This window comes from Charadrius vociferus, unplaced genomic scaffold (assembly GCF_000708025.1).
Source record: "Charadrius vociferus isolate BGI_N301 unplaced genomic scaffold, ASM70802v2 scaffold185, whole genome shotgun sequence".
NCBI lineage: Eukaryota > Metazoa > Chordata > Aves > Charadriiformes > Charadriidae > Charadrius > Charadrius vociferus.
Genome location: NW_009648955.1, coordinates 949,527 through 963,069, shown reverse-complemented (window position 1 = coordinate 963,069; position 13,543 = coordinate 949,527). Strand labels below are relative to the sequence as shown.

At 37.6% G+C, this 13,543-nt stretch overlaps 1 protein-coding gene across 1 annotated transcript in view; it reads left to right on the top strand.

The window, feature by feature from the left end:
- PHIP (pleckstrin homology domain interacting protein) overlaps positions 1-13,543 on the top strand; it is a 119,092-nt gene that overhangs the window by 54,904 nt on the left and 50,645 nt on the right. The window lies entirely within an intron of this gene.

Sequence of the window (13,543 nt, the reverse complement as noted above, 5' to 3'; positions counted from 1 at the left end):
CCCGCCAAAAATGACCCCCCAAAAAAAAAACAAAAAAAAAAAAAAACCCCCCCCAACCCCCCCCCCCCCCCAGCATTTAGAAATTAAGTCAAGGCAGGAAGGTCACTCTGAACCTAAAGAAAGAATTTGAGGTGTGCAGTGTACAGTACAGTTCATAAAGTCTCTGAAGAAATTCTGCCAAGCTTAATGGGAGAGAGAGCTGCCTAGACTCCTTCAGCACTGACCTAGGTTCAGTATTGTTCCCTCTGCATTGATTTCTGTAACTGAACTTATGAAGGATCCGAGACAAACGTCTTGGAGCTATGAGTGCAGATCTCTGTTACTCAGTGCTATTCGCTGTTACCAGTTGAGGTGTATGTTCTCATTGCATGGTTAGGTTGCCTTTCCACTACTACTTACGATGGGTGTGTGATAGTTTTCATGGAATGTAAGTCCATTTAAGAGCTATCGGAATCTAAATTACAGATGCCTGTGACATTAGGCAACCCCCTGAAAGACTGAAATATTTATTTCAAGGGTGCAATGCAACACAAATATCTAAAAAGGGTAAAAATCGCATACGTTTTAAGATCTTTGAAGTCAGAGAAATATGTAGACAATCAGAAGATCTCAGTAGCTAGTAATCTGTGCTTCGTGCTAGAAATGAATGTGAGAAAATCTGCCTGCTGTGTGAAGTGAGGGGAATTGTAAATCTGGCAATAGGTTGTCTCAAACCAATGAATAAGTCGTATGAGCCAGGTATGCAAGAGAGGCATCTCGACAGTCTCTGAATATTTCACCAGCCAGCCTTCTATGTCTGATGCTTCAAAAGACATGGGTAGAAATTAGGGTTTTTCTTAGATGATTCGGGGGGAGGGGGGGGGGGAAGCTTCTAGACCATGAGACTTGATTGCATAGTCACCTCTGCAGAGCTGCAAACATGAAGTGTTCTGATTTACTAAGGGAGGGCACGAATACATATGGAGCTGCCAGTCTTCTCCCAGTTTCCAAACTGGGATATCAGCCTGGAACATCACTAGAATAGCTACTGATAAGTTATTCTGATAACTGTTGTGACCTTCGTTGATTTGTTCAATATGTCATCTTATACTTCTGAAAAACAGTATTTGTATTCAGGGGATGGAAAATTTTTACAGATTGGGTTCTTTTGGATCAGACAGGGAACATCATCTGGAGGAATCAAGCCTGAGCCTGGCATGAGATACCTGCTTTAGCATTCAAGAACCTCTTACTATCATTGCCTGACAAAATGATTTCTGTGGTACCAGAATTAGCACTGGATGACTTTGTCGTAACAAAAGCTCCTTAAAAAAATGTTGCAGACCTTGGGAGTGTTGTTCGAATTAGCAAAATCTTAGGTGACTGTTAGCTTAATGATAGTCCAGTCCGGTGTTCCCATGTTAGATGGATTGCTTGATATGTTTAAAGCCTTGTGACAAATCCCTAAAGTAGAGTTGGGTATTTTTAAGTCGTCTGTGCCCCCCACCCCTGTCAGTATCAAAAAAAACCCCACCCGAAACCAAAGCAATCTTGAGGGATACAAGCTGTGTCAGTTGGTTTGAAACTTTATTCTCTTATGCAGTCAGTGAATGAAATTGCAAATCCAAATACATTTTTTGGTTTGTATTTAACTTAAATGGGGGAATCAAAGTTCATTTATGCCTTGCTGATTAAAGATAGGTGCCACTAGGATGCTCTGATGGTTTTACAGAACATTCTTTTCCAGGTGTTTAAATTTAAGATTTACTATTAAATTGATTGGCACAGTCACAGTTAATTTGAAGCATATTTGGTCTGTGCCCATTTTTTGGTCTTATTAATAGTAAATTCATCCCATAAGTGACTGTCTATACACATGGGTTTACTGTCAGTAAGTATGTCTGTATTTTATATATCCTACATTTTCACCTGTAGTCTTCACTTCATTTGATCTAGTTCTGTAAGTATCACATAACTTGATGTCGGAGTTTGTGGGCTGAACCAGTTCAGAACTGGTTTAATTCAGTGACTTGACTTAGACTCCAGGAACGCACGTATTCACTACCTCAGAGAGTGAAATTTGCTGTAGAAATATCAAAAGTGTGAGAGGGTTAAAACTTTTTAGAAAATTTTGAGATGCAGCAGATAAGTCCTGGGATGATTTTAAGTTGCATGCGCAAGTACAGGTACTTGCTCTTTTGTGGCCTGTGTAATATCCCTGCCAGTCCTGACTTAATACAACTGCTAATGAAAAACGCATTCTCAGTGTGGTTTTGTCACTCATTTTTCCAAGGAATCAATGGGGTTGTGGCTTCTGTGTTGTAATATCAGGGCAGTTTCACATGCAGTATTTCCACATGCTGAAGAAACCAGGGTGATACACCTTAAGTGGTTGCTGCAGCGAACTGTTTCAGAGCTTATATATTTCACAGAAACAGTGTTTTTGCTACAGAAGTACAACACAAGCCCTTGTAAATGTTTAAATTGTGGCTTGTTACCCAGGGCCTAGATTCCCTGAAGGATTTAATTCTTGTGACACCTAAGTTATCCGGGACCAAGGTACTTAGTCTCCAAAGTGGAATGCAGTAACCTACCAAATCCTCGGTTTGCTGAGCAGTGTGTGAGATTTAAGTGTCTTAATGGATGATCCAGGAAAAAACAATAGGCTAAGTGGTGGGCTGTCTAGCGAAAGCCACTGCGTTGTAATGTAAATAGAGATATATTTGAAATGCAATTTCTTACTCAAAGCTGCAATGAAGCATCTGGATCCCCTGTGTGGTAAGGCACCTTTCCAGTAACTGGGGGAGGTCCCCGCTTTTCTAAAAGGAGGGCGCAGGAGCAGCTGGCACTCATCTTTTCAGATTGCCTTAACTAATGTTAAGCTGTTGAACTGGGAAATGGAAGACCTAGATTCTGTTCTCTCCTTAGTGGCAAGGTGTTCAATTTGGTATCTGCCGCTTAGCCAGGAGAGTGTCTCTGCTATAAATGTCTAGACAGGACTTTTTCCTAACTTTCTCTTGAAGATGTGCCACTGTGGAGAGGTGTGAATCTGTAGCCTGTGGGTTGAGGCACTTCTGCTAGGCTTGTTTTCTTGGGTATGGAAATCATGTTCTTGGTAAATTAGAAAGTGGTAGAAATAGCCTTTGGCTTCAAGTTTCAGGCAAGCTCTTGAACTTCTAGGATTAGTGCTCTGTTAAGTCAAAAATAAAAGCTGTTCACCAGTCAGTTGTCACGGGATAGGTTTTCTTTCAGGTGTCCTCACTAAGTTTTTTCTTAATAGACATGACAACTTGGTTTGTTAGGAATGCCAGGGTTGGCACTCAGATGGTACATGCTGCAGCTTAGCCTTATGCTTGTAGTTCCTGTAGGCTTTTAGCAGAAGTTTCTCAATTCTGAGAATGTATGAGGGGGGGAAAAGAAAACTACAGGGACTTAAGAGTCTTCCAGATCAAAAAAGGAGGTGCCTGGTAACGTTAGGGGAATGCTTGGGGTTTGGTTTGGTGATTGGGTTTTTGTTGGTTTTGCAATTTGGACATTAAGTACTGGTGTTCCTCGAGTCTGACCCCAAATAGGGTTGTGGTATTATACTGTTGCCCTTGATTTTTATTTTTTGGACTTAGGTATTTTTATTTAAGCAGTACTTCTGAGGGCTGAGCTCAGCTGATGCAGACTGCTTGCAAAAGGCGCTGTCTGGAGACAGAGTATAGGTTTCTCCTGTGGTAAAGCTAATAGTTCTTGCCCCATGAGTGGGCTGCTCTGTAGAAGAATATTTTTTAAAGTTTCATAAAAGATTTCGGGATACGTACTGGTCTGTAGCTCTGTTCTTTTTTTTTTTTTTTTAAATAATTTGGTTTACAGCATAGCTTTATGAACAGTTGCAGGAACATGGCGACTGCAGTTACTTAAAAGTACGCCACTGAAAGTATGAAAACCGCTACAGCAGCAAGAATGAAAGACTAGGGGAGAGTAGGCATTTTTACAATCTTTGTTGCTATAGAATACTGGATTTTAGTACTGTATCTCTGAATGTAATTGCTTTGCCTAAATCTGATACCTGACTCAGCAGATTTTGTTAGTAAGCATTGCAATTACTGCACCGGGAAGCTTGTGTGTTAGTTGATAAAGACTAGCCTTTTGGCTTCTTAAGAAATCCTTGTGTAATGTAGAAATTAATCAAGTAAGAATACTGATGCCTTGAAATAAAAAATGGTTCTCCTGGATAACAGATTTCTAAAACAAAACCAAAACAAAACCTAAACAAAACCAACAACCAAAAGATCTTTCATGACTAGGTCTTTGCTTTTTTATGTCTGACGTGATTCGTGTGTCTTGGGGGCCTCCTGTGTGCCCCAACGCCTGTTAAGGTCAGACTTTTGCTCACTTGTAATCTTAATGTGTTCTTCCCAGTGGTTGTGAAGAGTTCATTTGGACTGATTCTTGTTAGGTTACTTTGATGCTAAAGACGGTCTTTCTGAGCACTATCATGTATTACGGTATTCTTTGCAACATGCTCTGGGTGGGTGATAGTTCTGGAACCTGCTTTGAACTCAGTGCAAAGGTAACCTTAATCCTTTTGTATTCTGAAGAATGCTTTGAAATACTGATACAAAAAGCATGTTTTTATGACCTTGTATTAAATTCACAGATCTGAATACTTCAAAATCCTTCTACTTTTGTGACTTTGACTTGCTGAAGGGCTAAGCCACCTTAGCCTTTGACACTTAAAGGTTAGCCTATACATTTCCAGCTGTTGTAAATTTGATTAGTCTTTTTCTAAATGCCAAAGCAGGTTTAATCAGTGCATGTAGAATACCATGAGTATATTTTAGCAATGTGTTACAACTTGAGCTCTGTAAACCAGTGATTTGAAGCAACCTTCTGATTCTTTTGGAGGAGGAGGAAGGGGAAAAAAAAAATCCTCACCAAACCTGTTCTCCCTCTCTCGCACCTTCATCTTCCTTTGAAATAGCAAATAACTGTGTTGCATCTGTGAAAGAAAAGCATTAGTCTCTCCCAGAAACACCGTTGTTCTCCTGTGTGTCACTGAGTAAATGTTGCTTGCCCTGGAAACCAGATTGGTACTTGAAGAATAGTGGATGATTTCTTACAGCAGTGTAACTGTAACTGCTTGAATTTGGTGTTTGTCGTTCTTATGCCCTCTGTCCTGCTTTTATGGAAACCATCAGAAAAAAAATAAAAATAAAAAAACCCCAACTTTAAAATTGCAAAGCCTGAGGAGGAGGCTGACCTACCTGTTGCATCAGTGTTGGAGAAGATACAGGGTAGAGTTGCATTTCTTGGCTGTTTTTGAAAAACTCTGATCCTGGGGCTAAGATATGCTTCTTCATTGAGACGTAGAAGGACAATAATGTTTTTGATAGCTGTAGCTGCTGTAAGGTAGGATGATGAGGCTTCTTACAGCTTGTAGAAAAAAAAAAAAAATATTTTTTTTCATCTAGATCTCTGTACCAGAATCCTAGCTGTTTGTTTTTCATTCGAGGCGCTTTTCTGTTGGAAGCTCATGATGAATAGTCCCACACTTTCATGTAAAATAAATTAGTTACATTGACGTAAATAGGCATTGTATCCAGAACTAGGAAGCTTGTGTCTTGCATGTGTTCTTTCCAATATGCTTATTAATTAGCAACTAGTGATGACACTTAGACCTTAAATATGAACATTTTTTAAACGAAGTAAGGACTTGAACACTTTTTTGTTTATTTCACAAAATGTTGAATAGCTTATTCAAAGATTTGGCTACTGTGATGAGCATGGTTTCTTTCATCTGTATTACAAACCAAACAATAAAACAGGTATAGTGTAAGCATCCAAGTTGAAAAGTGTAGATTTTCTAATAAGTTAAAGTTTTTGCAGTTCCAATTTTAATATAAATTCAGTAATATGTGATTTTCTCCAACTTCATTTAAAATTATCAGCCCAGAAGCAAATTACTTGACATTGTAGTATAAAGTCTGTATTTAAATACATAAACAAAGTTGTATTTCCTTTTTTGGGGGTTGTTGTTTGGTTGTGGGTTTTGTTTTGTTTTTTTTCTTCTAAAGAAAATTTGTGACAGCTAGAAGAAAAATAGGGACAAAACTTTTCGTTCTTGGAGTTCAGAGGTTAAAGGACATCTTACTGGAACCTTATGTAAATAGTTCTGGATCCTTTCAGCAAGATAAATTTATTTTGACTTTGCCATATAGAAACTTAAGTATAACTGTTCCCCTTAACAGGTACATTAATGGGAAACAGCAGCTCTGAAGTTCTTGGTGCTGAAAATTTTTCAGAGTACTTAAATATACACTGTTGTTGAGCATACAGTACCAACAGGCATCAGCTACTTGATCAGTGGAGCTAAGAAATCTGTAGGCTGATCTTTTGCTTGTGTTCTTGTTTGTAGTTAGGAAAGTACTGCAGAAGTCGATAATCTTTGAAAGAAAAAAAAAAAAAAACAAAACAAAAAACAAAAAAAAACCACAAAAAAAAAAAACAAAACAAAAAAAAACCACAACAGAAAAAACAAAAACCCAACCCCAAAAAAGCTTATAGTCTTGCAGCAGTGTAAAAATGTTAATGAAACTGCCAATGTTTTAGCTATAGGATTGTTTGGGTTATGACTTTTGGGTAGCATTTAATGTTTTATCCTGTCTCACCAAGTTGACCAGAATCTTGGATTGGCTTCTCTAATGAAGTCTCAAATTTGATGGGTCAGTGCTTGTTATCTGAAATATAAAAATGCAGAGCTGTAATTGAGAGAGAGCTGGTTGGGATCGCTTAGCAAGTCTTAAGACCAGCTACTTAGTGTGACCAATTTAATGCATTTTTTTGCCACAAATTAAAAAGAAAATATCTGAAAATGGAAAAAATACCACAGCTTGTTTATGTAGTTTTCAAGCAAATGTGCACAATACCTTTCTCAAGGTTACTTAATTTTTAAAGAAAGGACTATATATATATTTTTTTTTTTTACTTCAAAATTCATTATGAGTTAGTTTTAAATTTCCCTTTTAATCTCTATACATTTGTCAGGTACATGGAGTGAGGCAATCATGTAAATACAGCTTGATAGACATTTTTGAAAAGCTGTAGTGGCTGTGTCTGAGTGTTCCTGAGGGTGGTAGTTGTGAAGAATGAAAGTTTTACTTCACTAGCTGTTCTCTGTCTCTATACTTGAGAAGATAAGACGCCAGCATTTGCTTTTCACATTTAAATGATTTCAACATGACGACATTTTTAACAGTTACCACTAGAAAAGTTAGGTAGAAGAAAAGGTGTGTTGGAAGGATCTTGTGATGATGCAGGACTGCTCATTAAAACCTTATTTACCTATCACTCTGCTACAGTAGCTTTCATTAGACTATGTTCTAACTTTTTAGGCAGTGAAGTATGCAATGCTTTCATATGCTCAAAAGAATAGAACTTGTTTGTGAATACTCACACACTTATTTTTAGGTCACTTGATTTCCTGACCAGTCTTAAAGTTTAGACCCAAGCTCTTATGATTGTGCTATAGTAAAGAAAAAAAAAAGTTACTCTTTTTGGTCCTTTGTTTCCTTTTTCAGGTTGCTTCTTTCTTAAGAAGCCTTGTGTTGAGGAAACAAAAAATGGATTTGATATGCTTGTTTTGAAGGTGATCTCTGAAGTTCCTTTATTTCATTTGATTGCTTTTGAAAACAAATGGAATAGTAGAATCAGCAAGCAGATACTAACCTGCCATAAAAGGCCACCCTCTTCTGGTTACGTGGTGGTTATAGGTGTATAGCCTACAGTGCTGCTGCTATTTCAAGTGGTGTCTTAATGAAACAGGTTGTGCTTCTTAGAAATGCTGGCACAAAATCAGGAAATGTAGTGACATATATTACAACAAAGCAATAGTTGTATTTAAAACATTTAAGCTTGCTTTTGAAATTGAAAATGTGTACTGTCGCACATCCAGTGAGAAAGCTTGAAGTGGATACATTTATGCTGGTTTTGCTCTACATTTGCTAGGTGAAGTTACCATGGTGAATATATGCCTTTTCATAGCCAGATGCTAGTTAATCCGTGTAAATGCAGATAAATATATTTTATATTTTAAAAAAATAATCCACATGTTGATGTTAAGGCTGTAAAGTACTGGCCACATAGACATTAAGAAGTAAGGACAAGATTGCTGAAGCTGATGTCTTGAGTTTTTTGTCCCCAAGTCTGAAGCTAGCTGGTTGTCTAATTAATGCAGAGTTGTCTGGTACTATTCCTGGTTCCGTGTGTTTCTTTCCAAGTGGGTCCTTAATTACTTTTATAGGATGTATGGTAGTTGCATTGCATGGTCTTTTTTCAAGCTTACACATTTTATCCAACTTTTTGACATGTAATGTATCCTTTGAAAAATTTTAATAGAATCACTTTCTTAGCTTTGTGAGCTTTGGGTATGTTGTAGATTGATTTGAAGCTATTAGCATAAGCAGTGACTGAAATTGTCATATATAAAACTTGACCATAAAAAGGTCAAGTTCCGGCAGCCCATAAGAATTTTCCTGGTTTCTAGAATGGAAATTGTAGAGAGTGTAATTTTGACCCTACTTTAAGTTAATGGAGAGTTTGTGCTGTGGTTGAACAATCAGACTGGATCAGTCATGTGTTGGTTGTTTTCCCCTTCCCCTCAGCCTCTTTGCCCTCTTCCCAGGTCTTATGTTTTTATATGAATCGGGGAGAAAAATTGGAAGCCCCCATGGAGGTGTTAATAGTAGTATATTTCATAATGGCAATGATGTCTAGTTTTTATGAATTTGGACACACACATCCCCTGCTAATGACTGAATATTTTAGTACAGTATAATCTTTGTGTTGCTTGGAATCTACTGTCAGTGTTATGGCATCAACTGATTCAGGTCAAAAGGGTTTCTTCCTGCAAGTTGTCAATCAAGCAGAGGCTATTAAGTTGCAATTGGATTTTTCTGTGTGCTCCAGCTCCTTCAGAGAGCTGGTTGTTGACTCTGTCCTTTATTTTTAGCTTTGAGTGGACACTTCATTACAGGCACTTCTGTGCTATGCCTCCTTATGTCTGTGTGTCTTAATGTTTTTCCTAACCCATCTTCTGAGGTCTGATCTGTGCGATGCGGTTCCTTACGTTCTAATACTACTACAACTTTCAGTGCCACCTGATAAACTCTGGAGTCCTAACAGCATTAGCATAATGCTTACATTTTTCCCTTTTTGTTAATCAGTAAACCTGCATGGCCTAACTAGATCTTTGTTGGCAAATACTTGATCAGTTTTAGCCTAAATTACATACCGAAAAATTGGCGTCCCTGTCAGAATAACAACATGGAAGATCACATTCCATCTAGGACAGTTCAGCAGAATGCTCTGTGCGTGGATTTTTTTGCCACATGAGGTGACTTTTTGGACTGATGTCCAAAAGAAATACCGCTTACTCACATGGGCAATGTATTGTAATCTCTAGTGTTAACTAGAGATTATGAACAGTTATATCTTTTATTGTGGCCTTCATAAAGTCTGAAGAGACTTCCAGTTTTGCTAGGATTATATGGGATTGTGTTTTTAGATCGGGTTTTGTAGTCATCTGAAATACAGAATGACTTAGGATAGGATTGTAGATGCATTATTTTTGAATCAGTCAGTGTCTAGTCCTACTAAAATGTTTTTGAAATTTTCAAGAGCTTCCACATTTGGATAGTATGTAAGAGCACATCCTGAAGAGCCAATCCTGAAAAGCAAAGCCAGCATGACGCTCTAGTAGTCCAAGTGGAAGCCAGTACTGGATTTGCAGGATGTTTATTAAGAAAAAATGTCTTTAACAAAAAAAAAAGAAACTGTAAATGCTTTTTATTTAACTTCAGGCATCCATAGGGTCTTTTCATTGCTATGTTTATCTTTCAAGACAAATACCACGTTCCTGAATGGATAACTGACTTGGGTGGTAGGAAGACAGAAACATTTTCAGTAAACAACTTACTCTTAATTTAATTCTTGTTCTCTTCCTACCATTTGATCCTTTGTTATTGTTCTGGAAGCACTGTAGAAGCCCAGCTGATTTTGATTATTTAAAAAAAAAAAAAAACTGGCTTAAAAATTAAGTTTTCTTTCCACTTCTCCAGATCTGCAGCAACCACTTCTAACTTTGCAGAAGGTCCATAGATAGGTATTTTTTGGCTTACCGTGGAAGCATGCTGTGATCAGAGTTGTTCTTAAAGCAAAGAAAAACATAAACCTGCAAAGGAACTTCAGAATACTTCGAGAATCACTTGACTCAAGCAGTTACGATGTAATTTAATCACTTATGAAAGAGGTTATATGTTTTAGTAACAATTAGTTAAATTTGGGGTTTTTGCTGGTTTTAGAAAGTTGTTCTAGCATACCATTGTTGTGATTGTTAGAATCTATTTGAATGTTGCTTGTAACTAATTTTCATTTATTCCTATGCATCTATGTAGAGTAGTTCTCTTCCTGCTAAGGGTCTTTTTGTATAAGCATACAAAATAGTCCTCTTTCCTTCGTGTCCATGTTGAGAAGCTGAGCTCTTAGGATTTCCATTATCGTGATGAGTGGAAACATCTCTCTGTAGCTGTTCCATTTAGAATTTATTCATCTTGAACATGGGAAGCAAAAATTAGGTGTATTGCTTTCGAAGAGTTTGTTCTTACCGTTGTCTGTCTACCATGTATGCGCTTTCTCTTCTGGATATACTTCTGTTATGTTTTAGGATTATGGTTTTCTTTCTGTTGTTGCATTATATGTGATGCATTGCAGTGAATACACAGTGATCTTTCTCCCTGTGTTTCCAACTAATTGCCTGAGTCGCTTACTGTGAAGGACGGGAGAGAACACTATCTACCTCAGGCTAGTAGAGCCTTAGTTCACTGACTTTTGAAACAGTGCTGATGACTTGTGTGGAAGGCGTGATAGAAATTCATAGTGTTACTGCATGTAGACTGTTATTTTTTCTGGCAGTGAGTGTTTTAGTAAGTTATTTCTAATAATCTTACTATCTTCATGGCCTATTGCATTTTGTCCTATTGGCTTTTAATTGCTCACGTCAATATCATTTGTGCTGTGTCCCAAATCTGTCCTAAGTGGGTCATTTCCTAATGTTCATTTTATCAACGGGCTCTTACTTTGCCTGTAGTCACTGACAGAAAGGCCTGGCTTGAAGAACTTCACTGATGACATCTTCTGTGTGTCTTTTCAAAATCAATAACTTTTATCCTTTGCTTAGCAAGTTTACTTACTCTGCATTTCTCCTACCAATCACAGCTCCATTTGAAATAAGTTTTCAGTGCCATATCATGGCTGTGAAATCTAGCTAGGTTGAATGAATTGTATTTTCTTGGTTTAAAAAAAGCAGTTATTGTACTGAAGAAACACTGCTAAGTTTGTCTGGTTCTCTCGATTAATTTTCATTTTACTTGATTTTTTTTCTTTTCTCTCGTATCTCTTACTTGTCCTAAAAACTAGGCTTTAAGTCTTTCATACTATCCAACAAGTCAGAAAGGCTTCTTACTGAGCTCTCTCTCTCCCTGTAGGTGGTACTACTCTGTTTTCATACAATAAATTATTTTTATGCATCTAAGACATGTTCCTTTGTGTACTAGTTTCATAGCTCTGTTCTCCTTGGTTTGGCGGATAACAATAAGCTCTCTTCAAAACTGAGAGGAAAAGAGTAACTTCCCTTTTTCATTCTCTTATTTCATCAACGTTCCTCCTTTTATGATGTCCCAATGTCCATCTGTTCCGTTGGTAATGAAAATACAAGCTTAATTCTTGGGGTTGAGACTATAAGTAATCTTAACTTAGTCCTCATTGTATAGCATCACTGGTTCTTTCCTGTTTGTGGCCAAAGAATGCTTGCTGCTTGCTTTGCTACCAGCAGTGTCTTAGCATCTTCACTCTTGGCAACCCTTTGTTGGGACAGCTCTTAACTGACCAGTGCTTTTTCTGTTTTCAGGCGTGGTCTCTTCCCTTCACCATTAATATCCTTTTATTCAACAGGGGAAGGTTCCAGACAGAATAAACAGCTTATCTTCTTCAGAATACAGTCTTCATATAGTTCTTGCATCTTTGATTTAAAAGGGATGGAGCAGGGAAAGCAGCTTCCTTCTTGGTGAAGTCCTTTATCTCACTTGATGAAGTTACAGCTTCACTGATGTACTACAGCTTCCCCTTTTGCAACTTAACATTTAGTTTCTGTTTCAAACGACCAACTCCTTTGTGTTAACTTTATTATTGAAGAAATTCCATTGTAAAGTGTCATTTATTAATCCCAAAATATTTTTGTTTTAAAAAAAATTCTACTGGGTAGCACACTCTGGCAGGCTTTGCTCTTTAATTTGTAATAGTAATTATATCTTGGAAGCTTATCCCAACAGTAATTTTTGTTCTTACAATATTAAGGATATTTATTTCCAAGTAATTGTACATCAGACTTGAGGGTTGTACTAAAAGATTTTACTGTTATACTTTCCGAAAGCACTTTTTAAAACAGATTCTGGCCACATTTAGAGGAAAACTAATTGCACTGTATTAATCACTGAATAGTAGATCACTGTTCTTTTCTTTTACATAAAACGGGAATGTCTTCCAACTAACACCCTAATTCCTAGGAGTTTCTTGAAAATGGTCCATCCAAACCATTTCTTGCTGAGAAGGATTAAAAAAAACCCATCATCTTAATAGTCTGCGTTTTTTTTCTTTCTATTTCTTATTTTTCTCCTCACCATGGTTAGCATAGTTCTTCCCACACTATGCCTTGTTTTCCTTGTAAAACAAAAAGTCTTCAAATCTTAGGCTCTAGGAGTGCCCCGAAATACTATTTATGAAGGACTTGAATGTTAGGAAGCTTGGTACTTTGATGTTTCCTTTGTTGGAGGAAGAGAAAGGAGACGGAAATCTCTGTGTAAGTCCTGCTTTTCCAGGTTTTTTACTATACATCTGCAACGCTTATTCTTGAGCTGAAGTGCCTTCCCCTTTTCACCTACCTCCCCAAACTGTCTCCCTTTATTACAGTGAGCTTTCTACATACAAAAAGCAGCACAAAGTTGTAACTTTGCCTTGGTTGTTGGATCTTGCTTAGTGTAAATTTCTTTCTGCATTCCTAGCTATTGCGATGTTAGTGTCACTCACTTCAAGCTCTGTTTTTATTTTCCATCTCTTTCTATAGGATACTTCTGTTCATTTCTTCTGGAATAATGAGCAAAAGAGAACATAAAACTTGCACTGGTTTATGTTCCTCTTTTGCTAATCCAGAAAGTCATTTGACTTTTATGGAAAGTACTTGTAGCAAGAAAGACCTTTATCAAAAACCAGAAAGCGCTGATAATAGGTGTAGCAGCCTGTACCACTGGGGGGGGATGCAGGGGTGTGGGTGTGGATGTGTTCTAAGACTGTGGGCAAAAGATTTAGACTTCTTGCGTTTGTCTCAGCCTGTAAAATAGTGAGAACAGTACCTACCCGGCAGGTTTTTCCGAGGCTTGGTTCGTTAACGTTTTAAAGTAATGCTGGTGGCCTCTGGAAGGTGCTACAGAAGTGCATAGTGTTACTACCTGCAGGCTGAATACCGTTG